Source organism: Aquila chrysaetos, chromosome 2 (genome assembly GCF_900496995.4).
Source record: "Aquila chrysaetos chrysaetos chromosome 2, bAquChr1.4, whole genome shotgun sequence".
Lineage (NCBI taxonomy): Eukaryota > Metazoa > Chordata > Aves > Accipitriformes > Accipitridae > Aquila > Aquila chrysaetos.
In genome coordinates this window covers 13,118,741-13,138,470 of record NC_044005.1, presented here as the reverse complement: position 1 = coordinate 13,138,470, position 19,730 = coordinate 13,118,741, and the positions used below count along the sequence as shown (strand labels likewise).

Below are 19,730 nucleotides of genomic sequence, written 5' to 3'. Positions count from 1 at the left end.
GTCCTCAGACTGTGCACTAATGTGTTGGATACCTTTTTTATTATTAAATATATATGTTTGTTCTTAACTGTTAAGGTCTTGGCGTGGGGGAAGGGAGGGCAAAGAGGATTTTTTCCTTGAGTTCAATATTACTTGTATTTATTTACAGAATCATTTTTTGCTACTCCTTCCCCCTTCATTTTCTTGACAAAATAAGATACAAGGTCTTGGCACATGGGAACTCCATTTCTTGGTTGACCAGGAGGAGGAAGGGGTGGAGGGGGGGAGGTGGAGAAAAAGGGGGGGGGGGGGGGGAAGAAGGGGGGAGCTGTTAGTTAGGCAGCAGTTGACACTGTTTTTCAATCTGTAGGTCAAACACAACATTTCTGTAACACACAACGTGCATCACGCTGGCTGTTAGCCAGGTATCACAACAATACTTGGGCTTTTCGGTCACCCCTGTGAATTACACTCTTTTGTGCAATTCATTTCTCTAATAGAATAGATGGAGGGGAAAAAAATACTATGTGCCCCTTCCTCACTATTATGTGCTTAGTTATACATTGTTCTGGTTTTAACTTATAGATGTACAGTGACCTATACAAAGGTTATTGCTTTCTGTGCTGTGTGGAGTGGAAGGGAGGGGGACGTGTGTGATGTGGAGAAACAAATTTTTTTCTGAGTAATATATACGCTAACACAGCATCAGCAGGCACTCTTTTTGAGTACACAGTATAATATAGCAAGCTCTTAGTAGATTCACCTGAAGCAAATGATCAGTCTTCTGATGACCTGAATGGGCATTGGATCCTCCTTTACTGGTCTTTCTATTTTTTCTTTTTTTTTTTTTTTTTTTTTCTTAAAAGGATACTTTTTAGTTAAGTTTGAGGTGAACGTTTGTCTGCTCGTCTATTGAAGAGTTGGTTTCCTGGCCTGTGAAATTACCCAGGAATAATTTTGCAATGCAACATTGTTCCCTGAATTTTGTGATCCCTTCTTGGTCCTAAAGGCTAAATAGCCACATTGTGTTTATTTGTTATGCCTCTTTTGTTTCCCTGTTTAAGAAAGAAAACTGTAAATAAGCCTAATGCACTGCACTAAGACCTTTTGACTGAAACTGTTAAATTGTCCTGTTTCACTGGTAATTTCAAAGTTAAATCAATGGAATAGTGTTATCAGAGCGCACAGATGCTGTGTCTGTTTCTCACTAGAAATTTTAGGGACTGGTTGACCGAAGGATCCTAAGGCTTGAAGATTGTTTGGTGTTGAGTTGCACTGGCTTTCACCTTCAGATTAGCTGGCTGGTAAAATGCGGAGGGCTCATGCTGCTCTAGCTGTGTCTGAGGGGAAAATGGCACAGACGAGGCCTTGTGTGTGTGGTTTTTTTTTGTTTGTTTTTTTTTTTTTTTGTTTGTTTGTTTGGTTTTTTTTTTTAACTTGATGTTCAATTATACCTCAGGTTTGGCTGAGGTATATCTGTAACTGCTAATTCTTACATCAGCATTCTTATGTGAGTGTTCCTCTGTCCCCATGCATAGGGGCAGAAAAAGTATTTAATTTTGTTTCACTTCTCAGCCTCATGCAAGCTGTAGCAAAGAGCAATAAAATCAGGAAAGCTTTTCTGAAATTTTTTTCTGTGAGACTACGGGAGAAAAGAGAGGTAGAGCAAGACAGTGGTGGGATGTTGGTCTGGGTTTCATGAATCAAATAGCCAGAGAAGAGCACAAATAGTACCGTATGGTATGGCCTGAAAGTGAAGAGAGTGTCTCCTCAATGATTGCCTAGGTTTAGGGAGGGAAGGGACCTCAGCACCTTTCAGGTAGCATGGAGGAGGATAGAGAGTGCTTGTCTCCCTTCTTTGAGCAGAGTATGAGGAAAATGGTTAAGGGTTGTGCTTCTCTGTTTTTGCTTCATCCTTAGAACCAGAAAATAACAAGTTCTCATTCTGGATTAAAATATCTTGATGCAAGTTTTTAATACTCCTTGTGGCTAAAACTTGCTGTGGCAGTGGCCAAGGAAGGGCCTGATGCAATTCTTTGATTGTAAAAATGCTTGTGGCTGGAATCCTCTGTAGGGGGTGGTCCTTACTCGCAGGTCCTTTAGTAAATCTCTTTACAGTGGCAAGGTCTATTCCATGTGCTGGTAGAGCCTATAGGTTCTTTGCCAAAGTTAATGTTGCTATCTTTCTTTTCTTTTCTTTCTTACCTATCCCAATCTCCCCTTACTTTGAGAAAGTAAGCTCTCACTGCGTTGATCCCACTTCTTGTATTGTCTCAAAAACTTACACCTCTATTATTATTGGTATAGTACTTCCACCTCTATTATTATTTGTGTAATAAGAATAATTGTACAGTAAAGGCAAGGCTTTTGCAGGGGCAACATGTTTATTGAACAAGCTGATTCAACTAGGGAGAAGAACAGGCAAAACTTTTTGGGCTGAAAATCACATGCCAGAGCTCACTAGAATCAGTAAAACTTGCAGTTCAGCTGTGTTTCACTGTTTGGCCTTGATTTCACAGATGTGATGTGAAAAATTGCTATTGTCTCTCCTATTTCTTCTCTTACTAGAGCTCAGAGCCAGCTGAAAATTCTGTGCATTAAACAAAGGCTGGTATCGGTAGGTCAGCATTTCTTGCGAGTTCTCAGCCTGAGACATTGAAGGTTTTGAAGAGGGAAAACTATTATGGTTCTTTTAATCCGTACAAATGAAACCCACATGTCCTGTTAATGGAAAAATTCGGTGGAAGGAAACATTGCCTATCCTAAAGCTAAATAAAAATCTTTTGTGTGGGGAAGCACTGATATTGTATTTGACCATTTGACTTGTTGCTTATTAATTTCTGCTATTGGAACATTGAAAATAGGTGGAAGAAAACATTAGTGACCACTTTAACACAGCCAGTGAATTTAAAGATTAAAGCTTCCATAATTTTGAGGAGTGTTAACTTCCTGAAGAGAATGGTCTCTGCTGTATTTTGACATGTATTGAAGGCAGATGAACTTTTCTTTCTCCTTTGTAGCACTACAACTTTAGATTCCCTCATTTGTTGCAATGGCAGTAAAAAACCAAGCCACATCTTATACCTTTGGATATCAGCTGTGTTGGTCATCTTTGGAAAGCAGCTTCTGGAGCCATATCCAGTGGAAACAGATGAGCAAAAGATGGTTTGACTCAATACTGTCTTGTTGTAGAGATCCAAAGTTGAAATGCATGTCAGTTGGGAGACTTCAGTCCCTTGTTTGCAACACTGCTCTCTTCCCAGTTTTCTCTTGTTGTACTGCAACAGGTAAAAGTAAAAATGGTGGAAGGAAATACTCTGTAGTGCTTTCACCTCTAGATGCAGAAAAGCCTACTGGAAGGTGCTCACTGCTAGAACGTCACTAATCCTTGAGAAGCTAATTCTCTGGTCCACACTGTTAGCGGTGCTCTGTGTGCTCCTGCACAAACACTTGATATTCTGTGGCTTTCCTTCATGGCCCAGACTGTGTTGTTTCAGTGTTACCAAAAGATGAACGGGGCGGGAGTGGGGGGGGGGGGGGGGGGAAGGGGGGAACCCTGCAAAAGAAACCAACAACCCTTTTCGATGTAGTCAGAAACTCTTGTCAGTGTAGTTGTGTCCAAGAAGGGTAAAAAAAAACCCGAACAACATAGTCCCTGCTGTCTCTGATCTGGAATGCCTGATAGGGAAGCGGTGGCCTGGCAGTGTCCTAGGGGAGGGGAGGAAGGTGGTGCATCCATCCATCCAATTCTGGCTTTTAAAATGCACGCACCCTCTGTCTATTTAGGATCAAAGGTGAAAGTATAATAATGGGACAGCCCCTGGGTGGCTGATTCCCCTAGAATAGCTGTATTTCTCTGATGGTTGTAAAGGCCAGATTTCATTAGGTTGTATCTTCAGCTACTTCACAGGGTTCTTGGCAGAAGCATCTATTGGCCTACGCAATAGGGACTGTAACCCTTTAACAAGAGGTTGTTAAAAGCCCCCTTATAATGTGCACTTGGCAAGTCCAACTCTCAGCCAGCTTGTTCTGTTTCTTTGTTTGCAAATAGTTCCGCTCCCAACAGTTGTAATAGTTTGCAAATAGTCTGAGTACCCAATGACTGTAAGAGAAAATGGTGTTTAGGTGAATGGACTCATCGGAAAGGGGGTGGGGAAAAAAGTGTGCTCTTCAAGTGAGAATTTGGGATCTCCATCTAAGCAAGTGGAAAAGTCAAAACCAAGCTCCTGAAACTGGAAATACTGGTATCCTGGAAAGCTATCTCATCTCCTCAAATAACTTTGCCTTAAATGCAACAGGCAGGAATTCCTGTAGTGCAACAGTCTCTTTGGAAAAGAAGGGAGAGTTATGAGGATGTTTGATCTAATTGGAAATACCAAACCATAACATACTAATGCCCAATGTGTTTGGGCAGACAGAGGCTCCCTGGTATCCTGATAAAGCAGGCATGCCTCGATCCTTTCACTGTTGGCTGAGGAGACTGTGCATCGTCCCCAACAAGAGTGTGTCTTCCCAATTAGGTAGTCGAAAATTTAGATACTGTGGGTTTTCTCCTAAACTTTCTGGTGGGAGAAGAGGAGCTTTTCCACCTAGTTGTAGTCTGCTCAGCCCCTTACTCCCTCCTGGGCTGTATTTGTCTTGCCCTCCTTCCACAAGTCACAGCCTCTCTGTATGTGCTGTACTGCGGAGCAGATGAGAAGGTCCTCAACAGGCGCTCCACAAAAAGCTGCTGCTGCAACCTTGTTTTTTCGGCTGTCTCAACCACATGGGCATTTAGGTACAGTCAAAGGGAGTTCTCAAGGCCAGACTGGTCCCTGGCAGCCCTGGGGAAGGGGGAGATGACTCCTGCCGCCTCCTTACTGTGCTGGCAACTCTGCTGGTGCATGGGTAAGTCTCAGTCTCATCTTGTTCCATCACCGGTACGTACTCCTGGTCCAGCCACTGTGGCAGGAGAGGTTGCAGTCCCGCTACTCCTACATTAGGAGAATGAAGCAGACTTTTAGATGCTGACACTTTAGCTTATCCTCTGTTTTTTAAGTCCACCCTGGAGAAAAAGAGGAAGAGTAGTGCTCAAGTTGGAGACTTTATTATCCATATCTGGCACCTCAGCAGGAGTACAGGTGTTGATTTGGTGCATACCTTTCTTACCTCTGGGCTGCTCGCCTGAGGGAGAACATTTTTAAACTTGTGTGGCTCAGTAGTTAGCTTTCACCCAGTCTGTTCACTCATCCTGTGAAGGGGTGCATAGGCTACTGGTGGTGAGCAGACCTCCTGCTCCGCCTTATTCCAAGGCATGGCTTTGGAGCTTTCTTGTTATTCAAATAGTACTGAGAACATCCTTCTCAAACCTTAATGCTGTAGTAAACAAACAAGTCTCAGTGCAGCCAAAGCCTGTGGCTTCCTTCCCTGCCTGGCACATGCAGTGTTTGTATGTGGAGGTAATAGCTGTCTCATGTACTGACAAATGTATTAATGGCTGGACTGGAATTAATACTAGGTAGAGTGACTGCTTTGTTCTTCATAGCTGGTTCCTGCTGCTTAATGAGTTGCTCTTAAAACTCTTGTTTTCAGCCCTAGTTAGGTCTGTGACTTGGCCAAGTGAAGGCTTAGAGCTCCCTGTGATTAGTCATTATAATTAGCTCGGAAATCTTTGCCTCTGTGATCAAGGCGCACTGTATAATGCGGCTTATAGTGGGCTCTAGTCCTGTTGCATACCTTCAGAGTAGTATAAATGACAATGCTTTGTTGCACATATGTATGTATTCTTTTAACTGTGTTGTAACTTTAATATACAATTTTTTAATATGCGCCAGGCAGGTAAATCTGAAGTAACTGGCTCCTCAGAAACTTGTGGTTAGTGCTAGTCCCTGCTTCCCTCAGATACAACAATTTCTGGTTGTGGCCAAGGCTTGCGTTACCCGTTCCAAGTCTAAGGTAAGATTGAGACATAGTGACTAGTGGCTGATTGAGTCTAGAGACCAAATCAAAAAGAAAGAACATGCTCCCTTCCTAGGAAGTCTGTACCTCTTTCTGCACTGGGTGACCTTGTCTTTTGAGGCTTTGACTTGATGGTATAACAAGATGAGCAATCCCATGTTCTTAAGTGTTTAAACATGAAAGAACAGTTCGAAATTCAGTTCTTGAAAACACAAAGTTGATTTGTAAACTAAACTAGGCCTTAAAAAATGCTTTTGTAGGGAATGTTAGATTAGGTATCTCTTTCTTTAAATGTGACAAGATTTTAATTTATAGTTCCATATGAAAGTTTTGACTTTGTGCTTTTCGAAAGTGCAAGAGGATGTGCTCAGCCTTAGTGAAGGCAGTGAAAGTTTCTCCAGCATATTCTAGAATTGGGCTGCTTTTATGCTCTTCTCTGTTTGTTTTGAAATGCAACAGATTGTGATGGGACTGCCTTTAAGTTTTGTAGGTCAAACTTGATAAATGTGCTTCACTTCTCATGTAAGGTTTTGAGAAGAAACAAGTGAGTTTAATCTACCTTTCCAAGTACCTTCAAAAATTGAGCTCTATGCAGCAGCTTGCTCTTTGAACTTCATAAAGGAAGTATTGGTAAATGTTGCCTCTCTGGGGGGAGGAGGCTGCAGCAGTGTGATAAAATTGCAAAAATCCCCTCTTGGGAGGAAATTCTAGTCTATGCTTCCCCCTTCAGCCCTGTCCTTCTATTGTGCAGGTACCTCTAGGGGACATCAGCAGGGTCTCGTATGTTCTCTGTGTGTGTGTAACTAGGTGTATCTCTAGAAAAATATTCCCCTGCCCCATTAGGGGCAGGAGAATAAGGTTGTGAGTTTTTGTCCTTAAAGTTATTTCATCTTCCTTGCCCACCTCCCTTATCTCTGTGCTCTTCACCTGGATGGATTTCACAAATAATAATCTGAAAGAGCCAATGGCTTGTTTTTGTAGTGTAGTTGTCTAATTAGAGGAGTCTAACCACGTGGCTGTCTATTGCAGCTTTTCAGTTCTGCTGTCTGTAGGTATCTGTGATAACCTGTCATGATAGCATGTGGATGTACTTTTAGATGACCAAATGTCTTATCAGGTTGGGGTTTAGTTCGTATAGAGACTTTGATTTGAGAGTTAGGTATTGAAAGTAATTCTTAGTGTATGTGACCTTGAATTAGTGTCCTTCTAGACTTTATAACCATAGTATGAAAGCACAGTGTAACAAATGTGTAATCATAGCTGTGGCTTCTGGGTTCAGAAACCCTGAGGAATAGGTATAAGCAAGGCTTGTGTGCAGGGGCATGATGCCTGCCTTCCCCTCTTAACTGGTCCCTGGAGAGGGTACAGAGAGATTCTAGTTCCACAGGGGGATCGGGGATGGATGAAGGCTAAGAAAAACCTCTCCTGAGTAGGAAATGGCCTCCCCTCTTGAACTGGAGCGGCAGGACTGGGAAGGTCTGGTTTACATAACAGCATTGCTTTTGAAGCAACTCTTTACTTGCAGCTTGCATTGAAATGTGGATTTTTTTCTCTTCCCTCTGACTTCCCACCTTCTTTGGGGGGAATGCTCATACCTCTGTTCTCACATCAACATCAGTTTGAGTTTTGGCCACGTGTGAATTGGGATAGGGGGAGGATTTTTCACCGCCTCCCCACCCTGTGTTGAGAGCTAGCTGCCCCACGTAGCAGGCACTGTTGGCTGGAGTTGTATGTAGTTCTGTGTTTAGGTTGCTAACAGCTGTGTGAGAAGCTATAAGTGCTGCATCTGTAATTCAAGCTTTTTTTGTGCTAAACAGTGCAAATGATCTGTAGATACCAGCATGCATGTCTATTCCCCTGGCTGACATCTCTCCATCCTCAGGAGGGGGCTGCTCTGGGTGCTTTCAGGGGGAGTAAAGGGCTGTAAAGGCAGGCAGGTGTACCAGGTGTAGCATTCATACTTTCTCTGTATTGTTTTCTGTCTGGGAATCTTAAAGATGTCCCTCCTGGGACCCTTGTGCTGATTTGTGCAGCTGCCACTGCACTGTTCATGACAGTAGCCATGGGAACACAAGTAGGATGATACAAGTTTAAAACTCCAACTTGTTGCTAGGCAGACCCAGCTCAATGTGTGGATTAAGTAGTCTTAACACCCCCCCCACCCCCCCTTTCTGATATTATACCTCTTTCGTGGGGGAGGACGACTCAGCTTGCCCCAAATTCTGGGTCTTTGTCTTTAGGGTGGCAGAATGAAACCAGCCCCGAAAGGGTCCCCTGACACCAGCCAACTGTGGGGGAAACCCCTCTTGTACATCTGAATAATGAGTATGTGGTAGCTGGGTGAGTGGGATTTTTAGCAGGTAGGTTTTGACACAACCTTTTCTTAAAAACAAAGTGCTGCGAAGCAAAGTGATGTGCCATCCAATGCAAAATTGTTGTGCTGCTCATATAGTCTAAAAGTTGTAGCCTGCATTAAAATAGATACTGCTAAAAGTGACATACTCTAAACAAAGGTCACAGGCTTAAAATATCGCAAGATCACTTCTAAACTCTGGCTGTAAAAACTTAAAATTATGACTAAGGCAAGGTAAACACCTTCAAAACTTACACTGCTTTTGCACACTGTTAGCGTAGATGCTGGTATGTGCTGGATGAGCTGGCGTAGACCTTTTGACTTGGGCAATCTCTTGTTGCTAAGTTGCTTTGTCACAAGCTTGTGTTTTGGCACTTCTTGTTCAAGAAATAAGGGCAGCCCATTCCCTCATGTTATTTTTGTCGTCAGTGCCTGACAAAGGATGTATGGCAAATTACAGGGGCCTGAAGGGAACTGGCGACCCAAACTCTAAGGGAGCAATGGGGCCCGTGTGCTTCTTGAGGGCTGAGCTCCAGCATGCCTTTGTCTCTGCAGCTGTTGGCTTCCTGTATCACAGCAGTAATTGGTTATGCTCTGGCCACTGGTTTAAATGGATCTTTTTTTATTTTATAAACATTTGCTGTGCAGTAACTGTCATTCCTGTTGGAGTAAGGCCATTTATAGAGATGCTCCCAATTACCACCTGCTCTTTTTCTTTCTTAGGAAAGTACACTCTTACCTAATTTAACCTCCCAGAGCAACTGCTTTGAAGTTATTTTCTCTTTGCACCTTGGCTCACTGCTATCCCTTTCCCCTCTGACCACCTTAACAAACTGCAGTTGTCCCTGCTTGTCCTTCCAGAAATTACCTAGTTCTGTGGGGAAACACTTCTTGCTTGGTTTGCCCCAAATGTTTTTGTAGTCAACTCTTGTAAGAAAAGATTGCTTTCCTTTAATATGCCTCAGCCCTTTTTTTCATTTCCTAAGTTGTTCTTTGCGGTTCTCCTGCTTTCATTATAATTTGTGTACAGCTTCTAGATCCTATCTGTCCACCCTCTTACTAACCCATCCCTGCTCAGATTTCTGTGCTTTTCTTTCTGCTCCTGAGCCCTTTTTCCCTGTACTTCGTCCTTCCAGGAGAGGCACCTTCTCTGTGCCTGAACTACATTGTAGTTGTTCTTGCCAGTTACCTCTCAGGCTGGAAGAAAGTGGTTGTGATTTTTACTTTGTTACAATTTTGCTCTGAAAGAGGCGAAAATCTAGCAGAACTCTGCCCCTTAACCTATTTTACAACTTGCACAGCTCTGGGTATGGTGTCTGCCTGCTTTTCAAGCATTTAAATAGCAGTGATGTTTTTGCCTTTTCAGGCTCTTTTCTCAAGGCTTTCTTGCATTGCTGAAGAATTTCTTCCTCAGCTTCTCCCGTGGAAGCCTCAAGGCGCTGCTTGCTTTTGTAGGAGCTTCCCCCCACTTTAGCCTGGTAGAGCATCTGTCTCTTTGGCCAGTAGTGTCACTCTTCTCCTGAACTGCTGCTGCTGTAAGCAAACAGGTGTGTGAGAAAGGTGAGAGAGTTGATCTCTCCTGTAGCCAGGGCTGCCCTGGGGACAGGCTGAGCGCTTGGCTGGAGCTTCCAGCTGGCCCCTGCCTGCTGGGCACTGAGGCTGAGTTGCCGTGAGTAGCTCTGAAGCCTATCCTACAAATTTGGAGAGGAGGGAGGGGAGGTCTCCTTGCCTGTTTTGTGAATAAAGCAAACCTTGGGATTGCTGGCTGACTCAAATCTGCACGCAGTGAGTTGTGATGCAATGAGGATGGGCAAGTGCTCCGAAGAGCTTTTCCTCTTTTTGCTGTAGGCTCAGCCTTGGGCTCATCATTGGGCGTGCTGAGTTGGGTGGTGCTGAGGGGAGCTGCGAGAGAGCACAGATGGATCTCATCTGAAGTTCTCATTGCCTGTCTTCTGTTAGGCTTTGTACAAGTATTGAAGAACTTGGGGGAGAGGCTTGCTGGTGGGAACTTGGTGGCAGAAGGAAGACTTTTCAGAGCTGTCCTCTGGCTTTCATCCCAAGATCTGAGTTGCTTTGCAAATTGTTTCCTCCTGTGCATACTGGCTCTGAGAAGCGAGTCTGCTCTCTGGGAAACTGCTGCATTGTGCTCTAGCTCCTTCTGTATTTTGGGTGGGTTTTTAGTCCCCTTGATTTGGTTCTTAAGATGGTTCTCCCCCCACCTAGATTTGCTTGGGAGTGTGAGTGCATGGGATCAGTTTCTTTTGGTTCTTTTCTTGGGCAATTTCAGGTGAAACAACAAGCTGTCCTCCACATGCAGGTCAGATGCTGTCCTTGTGGTACAAACAGGGCAGGCACAAATCCAGCCATCCCACCAACAGTCTGAAAATTGGCAAGGGTCTAGGTATATTTGTGGATTTGGGTGAAAAATGACTTTTTCTATTGGAGCAGAACCAAAGGTGGTGGAGCTGGGAGGTGTTGCGGTTTGCTCTGGTGCAGCTAGTGACTGAGTGACAACCATGTGCTGGTCCAGGAGCAGAGATGGGCAGCACTTGTTTTGCCTGACAATCCAAGACTGGCTGCTGCTGGTTTGAGAGGATGGATGTATATGGACAGGACCTTTATAAATGTTTAAGCTGTTCAAAGTGTGCGTGAGAGTAGTTACACTAGGCAAATTATGTCTTTTATTGTACCCATCTTGCTGAAGTTATTTTGGACGATGGAGAAGAAATAAAGACAGAACTTCTTAAACCCCTAATAAGAATATTTTTAGAGGTCATAAAAACAAATAAATGAGGTGTTGGGGGAATTAGGCTTGGAAGTAGTCCTTATGGCTCTGAAACTTGCTGGGAAGGGGACTGTTTTCATGTCCTCTTACCTGAGCCCTTGCAAAGAGGCTCTGGGAGCAGACACTTGTCTCCTCTTGAAATCAACTGTCTCCAGCTCAGTTCGGTGGAATGCTGCCCTGTCTGGTTATCACTCGCTCAGCGGTGGCTGCTACGTTGCCCAGAGCAATACCTCCCGAGCAGCAGTGTGTCCTTTTGTTTCAGCTCAAGAGAAGGAAACAACTGGATGCAGTAGTATTGCTTGCAAAATGATGTCAATGTCTGCTGAGGGAGGGGATGGAAGGAGATGTGATGGGGTCTCTAAAAGACATGGGTAGGAGAAACCTTTCCAGTGACTATATAGTGCCTATATAAATAAAGGCAGTGGATTTAATTCATGGTGCCAGAGCTGGGACAAAGCTTGGAGCAGGTGCACACCCAGAGCTTGCCTAAGTTGGATAAATGCTTGCTGAAATGTTTATCAAACGTAAGAATAAAAGGAAAAGGGTTGTATTTAACCTTTTTTTTTTTTTTTTGATGATGCATTTTAAAAATAACTTACATTTCTAAAGTGAGTAGCAGTTACAACCAGGGTTTGAAAAATTGACTTGGTACTTGCAAGCCACAGTGGGAAACACCTGTGCTGCAATATGCCCTGCAGCAGGAAGGGATAAAATGGTTGGGTGCTGCTCACTTACTGTGTGTTTGTTGGCTGTTGCAGCGGGATTCTCCTTGTGTGCTAGGGTTGCCTTTGCACTCTTATTGCTACTTGGTTCTTGCTCTTTCATCAGTAGACATAATTTGGCTTGCTATCTGTATTTCACTGCTGCTGAAGTGATTCTGAGCCTCTGGAGTAGGAAAGAATGAATCTAGTTAGTCTTAGCTCAGTTTTACCCCTGTAAAACTGTGGCATGCCGTTGAGGCACTGAAGCTGTCTTCAGACTAAGGAAGACACTACTGCACTAATGTGCTAATTTTATACTCTCACTTGGCAGGTTGCCTTTGTAATCAAAGGGCTGGAAATTTTTCAGTGTGAACAAAATGTTCTAAGTAGCTGTTCTTTAGGTGGAAATGGATTTGATACATGGGATACTGCCTTCAAAAGAAATCCATCTCTCCATATCTTTCTGGGCATAATCATTCTAACTAAAATTCTCTTTCCCGACTAAGTGAAGCTATAGTCAAGACCTGGGTAAGGCTTACCTGTGAAGTTTCCTTAGCAGTGGTGTTATCTCATCAATCTTTATGCATCTGATGGGAATGAAGAGGGGGGATGTCTTCAGAAAGTACCTGGGAGTTTTAGGAATGACAGTTGTAATGAATTTTAACACAACCATTCTATTATGCATCATTTTCTCTTGGTTTGGTCAATAACTATTGTACAGGCTTGGTAGAGAGCATGGACAGAATACAAAAGCTTGTTTTAAGCAAGTTTGGAAGAGAATATCCTGGTGAGTTGTACAGTACCTGGCACATGGGGATTATGCAGCAGGGAGTAAGTATCTGCTTCTCATCAGTAGTGTAAAAGTAATTAGAAACATCTTCTAATGCCCTTGGGTTTTTTGCCCATTGTTTTAGGGAATCAGTGAGCACTGACTAGAGAACATACATATCCTGACTTTAATTTTTCCAATGAAAATGTCCGTGGGAGCAGAACAATCACAGAGCAATCATATATTTTTAAGTGGTTTGAAATGAAATGTTAACTCAAAGGCCATGCTATGTTACTAGAAAGCTTAAAACAAATGGCAGAATTGCTGTGAAACTCATGTCTTTGTTGCCTTTGATTTTTATTTTTTTTAAAGTAACTTCCAGTGTTCTTGAATCTATATAGAATTTTAAATACACTGTTTTTTAATAAGCCTAAAATTTCAACTTCTGTAATACTGTAATGAGAGCTGCCTGCTTAACTTTGTTGCTTTGAGTTTAAGATGAAACAAAACTCTGTGTGCCATATGTTAAAAGGACAAGCTGACCGGACAACAAGAATGTGTTTTATCTTCTGCATTTTGGCAAGACTCTGTAGTCTTGGAGGGCAACTGTAAGGAGAGAGAAATCAGTGAAGATGCAGGAATGATGTGAGAAGGACTTGCGAGGTCAGCAGAGCTGGAAGCTAACAGTCTTAGATGGGAGGGGGGAATAGGAAGAGAACCAACCAAGAAGGGCTGAAAAGTGGCAGTGGGGAAAATATTAATTAAAAAAAATATATCTCATGCTGTTAGTGTCCTCTTGTAAAGATATTTGGCCATTCTTTCTGTTGTTTTATCATTTGATAGATTAAACAGTTGCCAGTTCAAGTGAGTGCAAATCTACCCTTCCTACACTTTGGAGAATATGATCTTGAATTGAATTTCTGAGATCAGGAGATAACCAGGCTGGTGGGGTGGTGGTGGAAGGGAAGCTACAGTATCTTACTAGCCAAAGGCTGCTGTATCTGAAGGCCTGACACATCCACATTGAGCTGAGCTACTGCTTCTGCTTACAGCACCTGTTCTTGTCAGTGTTAGGGGCTTATGTACATGGCTGAGTACTGCTCTGGCAACCTGGGCAAATATGCAGCTTGCCTGGTGATGGGAGAGCCAGAGCAGGCCTGTCCTTCCTTTCTCTCCTCCCAGGGAAGGAGAACTGTGGTTTTCTCTGTTCATGTGCCCTCTGCCAGCCCCACAGCTGCTCAGGCCATTCAGCTGAAACTCTTTGCTGTGTCTTTGTTCTACCTTACCCAAAAGCAGTTTGCTCAGAAGTTGAGGACTTACACAGTGGGGATGCAAGTTGGTTTTGGCACCTGCTCTTGTTGCTCTGTCACTTGTGATTTCCTGTGACCATCAGCAAAGTGTGATGTCCCCACAGCATACTGTTTACTTGGCCCTGCTGTGCTGGGCTTGGTGAAGCATGGTCACCATGGAGCTAATGGCTTGCCATAAGCTGCAATAAAGGTGTAGGGGGGATTGCAAGTAAGCGTTTCAGCCAACCTGTCAGTATATTTTACTTTCTTCTCCTCCTCGTTGTCCTGCCTGTCCCTTGAAGCCAGGCATCATCCCTTTGTACTGCTGTTGGAGCATGGGGACCTCATGTGTGATTACCTTCTGCTGGACTGTAGCAGGCCACTGGAAGTGCAAGTGAGCCAATTGAATTGCTGGCTTTAGGGAGTGTGCCCGAGCCAGATGCAGGAAGAGCCGAACACTGTAAGTCACCATGCAGGCTGGCTCTTGGCACAATATTCAGCTGAATAAAATTGCAAGATGTGCTTTGCAGGGTCTAGAGTCTGAATTCACCTCTGAGTGGATCTTCTCAAGTCTTGTTACTTCTGTTTAGGCTCGAATTTTACAGTACCAGGTCTCATTCCTCCATCTCTGTGTTTTACCCCTTGTAAGTTCTTAGCTAAATATTTGTTTGGGTTAAGGGGCCCTTATGGCTTTCTCTCTACCTCTAACCTCCCTTCTTTCCAGACTCATTGTTTCATCCCTGAGCTGCACAAAGCACCATCTCTTTCAGAGTCGGAAATACTGTTCCTGTCTGCATTCCTTAGACCTCTCTGAGGCTGGGACAGGCCTTGCCTAACTCAGAACTCCTGGGTCATGCCAATTCCTGTTCCTTGTGTCATGCAACAGCTCAACCTCCCCCCTCTGAAAAACAAGCAATATTGCGGTCACTTGTGTGCTGTTCCTGTGCTGTGCATTCAGAGCAGGACCCTCCTCTGCCATTGCGGTGTCCTTGCTGCAGCAGGTGGTTACTCTGGTGCTGAATTTGGCCATGCGTGCCCAGGACCCTGTTCAGTAAGAGCAGGCACTTTGTGCTGGTGCTGTTCTTAGACAGGTGTGAGATCCCTGTCATACTTGGATCACAGTACAGTTACACCCTGTTGTTTCAGAGATGTGTCCGTCACACAACTGTAGGGCGACAAAGATGTTCTTGTCAAAGCAGATGTTTAAGTGGCTATTTAACTTGCATCATAGTGAACTATCTCAGTGCAACTACAGTTGAATGGAGTAGGAGTATGGGCTAGCATTGAGGGAGGTGGTAGGAACACTGCCTCCAAATAGCCATAAACAAATAGTCTTTGGTTGTGGCCAAGCACAGCTAGAGTGTTAGTGAAGTGAGCAAGGGGATGAAGTAATGATTGTGGACAGACCCTGGAATGAATTGGATGGGGGAAAAGCTGGCAGCACACCAAAAATGGCCCTTCTGTGTAGATGTCTGACTAATTGGCAGCGATGGGGGAAAGAGCACGTAGGACACTGGGATTTGACACTAGCCTCTGAAGGGCTCTCTGGGGCATATCTGACCACTGGAAGTGGCTTGTGAAGGTGGCTGATATCTAAACCTGGAAGGAACCTGTGTAGTAACAAGCAAAGGTGGGCAGTGGCAGGGGAAGAAAAATAACTTTTTCCCCTCCTTCAGTCATTTGCACTGTAAGAGTACAAGCTTGTTCTGGGATTGGGGAAAATGAATGCTACCAGCTGCAGCGTTCATGGCTCTTGGTACTTACTTCCCTCCACATGGAGGAGCTTGGGACATTTGTGTGCCACAGGCGAAGTAGCCACTGTTCCTGTTTAGGGCAAGACTGCACTGTTAATCCAGGTACTAAGATGAGTAGTTGGCACCTCTGCTCTGCATGTGTGTTCTCCATAGCTAAGCCTTCATCAAGTTCTTGTGTTTCTTAACTCTGTTAGCCTCCAGCTGGGTCACCTCTCTTTGCACAGTGGAGGCTGGACTTCAATGAATGAGAAACTGAGGTGAGCCAGCTTGGTATGCAGACAATGTGGTGATATTTCTTCCCCTTCCTCCCCCTTTTGGCCCAGTGGCTTAAAACCTTGTTCTGAAGAGCATCCTCCAGTTGATTTTTGAAATGGGGAAACAGGCAAGGCTTCTTCTAATAAGGGAAGGTAAGCTTGATTTAGGTTACTGTGCCCTGCAGCAAAGAACACTGACATTTGAAAGTAAGAGGTGGTGGTGGGGGGAAGACTCTAAAAAGAGCTTGGTTTCATTAAGCAAAGTCACCTAAAATCTTGACATGTGAGAATCATTTCCACTTGGCAGAGACTGTGACAGGTGTTTCACCATAGGATACTCATTGCTTGACTTCCAGTGTGACCTTGGGCAGAAAGCTGAACCTTTTAGCTTTCTCTACTTTACATTAAAGCTACCTGTGTTGTTCAGTATGGGGAAGAGAATGGAGTGGACAAGCACATGTGTAGCGACATGAGAGAAGAAACCAGCAGCCTGAGCAGAGCTAGTGCTTTATGAGGCAGGGCTGGAATCCCCCCCCATCTGATTGGGTGACAAGTAAGATGGGGAGAGGAGGTGTCAGTGTTTGTGGTCTGTCTTACTAACAGAATTGATGCATCTGAAGTCTGGTCTGACCACAGCAAACTAATTCATGTTCTGAAGGTAAAACAGGAAGAAATTTTCCTTTGTAATCTCTCTTCCAAAAGTCAAAAGTGTTTCTGGCTGCAGGCTAACTAGGATGCATTAACTATTCCACTGTGAATTCCTCATGGAGACAGTGTGCTTGCTCTAGCTTTACTGCAAAGTAAAGCAGGTGCAGCCAGTGCTTGGCTTGCCTGGCCATCTCAGGGAGGAGTCTGCATTTCTGCATTGGTGGGGGGAGGGAGATGTCTCTAGCAGGGAAGGCAGAAGCTAAATTTACACATTTCCCTTTCAGGCTGCTGGGAAGGAAGAGAAATATATAGCAAATAAATGTGTGTTGGGGTTAGACTCCGTTGTGCCAGACCTGTGCTGTGCCTTATGAGCAGTGTTGATGTGTCTCAAAGTTTAATTCCTTCCCTCTGTGTATAATGGAGTGATGAGGGACCGGAAGGTTTCCTGGACTGTCCAGTGCTGCTCATGTAAGGGCATACTTCTCTGGGTTACCTTAACTTCTAGTTCATGATGCTGCCTCTCTTGCTTGCTCATGCAAGAAAAACTGCTCCCAAGGACCACTGGAGTTGGGGAGTCCTCCTCTCTGGTTGCTTTGGCATTGTCCCTGTTTCTGGAACGTCACTTCTATGGGTGATGCCTGGCATGGTGGAGCAGCCACAGCCCTGGAGCAGGGGGATTTCACTGGCTCAGGAGAAACCCACTTCCACCTTAAACAAAGGGTTTGGAGGGTGTTTCTTGGCAGTTTCTTCCATGCTTTTTTCTGTGACTATTTCACCAGAGAGTTTCTGAGAATCTGGAGACCTGTCCCCTGAATATCTGGGAGGGGAATACAAGATATTGGAGAAGGTAGGGAAACTCTTGAGGCAGTGTGTTCTGGCATGCTGGATTCAGGCAAGTGCCTGAAGCCCAGAATTTCCCACACTCAAAGGCCTCATCTACTGCAAAAGCTGCAGAAGTGAATGCCAAGGGATGCTAATAGAAGCATGTTCAGTTCTCCCGGACTCCTCTCTAGCTGCCTGCTTAAATAAACACCCTCTGCATCAGTCACACTGTTGTCTCATGCCTCTGAGCTAAGCTAATTTTCCTCATGATGGTGTAAAAGAGGAAATGAATTCCAAATCTTTATTAAATGACAACTCCAGTGCTATACCTTGCTAAGCGATGAGAGGACAGCTGGTCTATGGAGACACCGCAGCATTTGTCACTCAACCACGTGCAAGGTAGCCAGAGGGTGCTGAGTGCCTGCTGCATCCATCAGAAGTCCTTGGCAATGGAACTCAGGTTTGTTTGAGCCCACCCTGTGCAAGGTGCGTCTGTACAATATGTGAGTCCCAGTTGTTTGGAAGTCTTAACAGAACTTGTGTTCAGTTGGCTCTTGGAAGGGAGAGATTAAAAGCAGGTCCTAAATGTGTCTGCTGTGGTCCATGAAAACCATGGTCTATTGGATGGTGAAATTATCTTCCTGGGCTCCATTATAACGGAGCCTTAGGGGCAACCCTGAGGGGAATAGAATCTTGTTACTCTGATGTGGAGACATAATTTAAGGAGGCCCCTTGCAGGGTTCAAGGCCTCCTAGTGACCTGCTTTCCTCTGAAGAGATGCTAGGCTATGACCAAGTACGCCTGGCTGTAGTTTGATGTGTGTGTTATGACAGATGAGTATGCAGGTGAGCTGAGAAGAGGGTAGGAGGTCAGAGTAGCTAGAAGAGCTTCCCCTGGATCTAGCAGCCAAACAGCCATTGTCTTAATCAGTATGTTGTGGGAGTGGCTTGCAGAGAGAAGAATGAAACAAACACTGGCTCAGCAACCTGCTTGCTAGCGTGCATCCAAGTGTCTTGAAAATGTATTTCTTTAAAGTGTATTACCAGCTATGCAGAGCATTTTGTGTCTCAGACAAATTGATCTGTAGCTGTACCTTGGTTATCATAAGACTTTTTGCAGGGTATGTCTATCATGCTAAACAAATCATCTATCCATCTAGTGACAAAAATCCCTGCTACTTATTCCTGGAAGCCTGCATTTGAATTGCCAGTGTGAACACTCTGGTGGGCTAACCAGTAAGTCTGAAGTGCGTTGTGCTGTCTTGATCCCTGCTTGGTGCAGTATGTGCAAGGGAGCCCGGACAGAGCCCCTGGTTTCAGGAGCAGTTGCTGGAAGCCATGCTGCCTGCTGCTTGTGTCTTCTCAGTTCTGTGAAGTTTTATGCTTTTAAGTGAATGATCTTTCTCAGTAATTGGTCCAGGGGCTTGGAGAAAAGAGGTGTGCAGCACCATGTTCTGCTGTAGAGCTGCTTGTAGGGGAGCAGAGCGTGATGTTGCTGGAATTTCGAGAGCAGTCCTTGAGGTCCATCATTAAGTACCCCGTGACTGGCTCTGATCGAAGGCTTGCAGGGTGGCTCTGTTGCTAGTTTGCAAAGCTCTTTCCTTGTGGCTTTATCAATTACAGCTTTAAAAGTAAACTTGGAATTATTGGCTGTGTGCAGGCTTGTGATGGTGGGATACACTGTTAGTTCATCTTTGAGAGGTGTGGGTCAGCTGCTGGCAGGCAGAAATCCCTAATATAGGTGCTGTGTGGCCAGCAAGCCCCACCCTTCTACCAGCAGAACTTGCTGGGAGGCAGTTCAGTATAGCTCTGCAAAGCACAGCTCTGCCAATACAGCAGGATACATACTGGGAACACTCGGGGGATGGTTTTGTACTTAACTGCTATGGAGTGAATCCATGAACTTACGAGCATAAATGCCATGAACCAGAGCCCAGCTAGGTCAGTGGAACAAGTCCCTTTGGGTCGGAGGGCTGTACGCTGGGCCTTGTATTGCCATTTTTCCTCTCTTTCCCAATTTATGATGTGAAAGAATTGTGGGTTTTTTCCCCTCTCCTCTCCCTTTTATATTTATGTAGCTGGTTTCAGTCCACAGTATTGTCTTATACTATCATCTGTGATTCTCCAAAATTGTAAATTGGCAAGAGACTAGGTTAAAGCTTAGCAATATGTTAAAATCTTTTTTAGTTTTCTAGGAGCTTTTATGATAAGAACAACCAGATTCCTAGAACCTAAATGTCTTCTCCTCGTTTGTTTAGCTTTTCTTTTTAATAGCTGTCTCCAGTGATGTTTTTCAGGCAGTTCACCTGGTGTGGAGGTAAGACTTGCTGTTCTGAACTTTTCAGAATCACTTCTGCTCACCTGCCTTCTAAAGGCTCTTGCACTCAGTACCTGCAGAGTTGCAGCACCTGGTTAGAATAAACTGATGTGGCACATGAGC

The 19,730-nt window shown here is 44.4% G+C and overlaps 1 protein-coding gene across 2 annotated transcripts in view; it reads left to right on the top strand.

Annotated features, from left to right (window-relative positions):
* Positions 1–19,730, top strand: part of RCOR1 (REST corepressor 1) — an 89,538-nt gene that overhangs the window by 1,515 nt on the left and 68,293 nt on the right. The gene's annotated exons all lie outside the window — the stretch shown is intronic.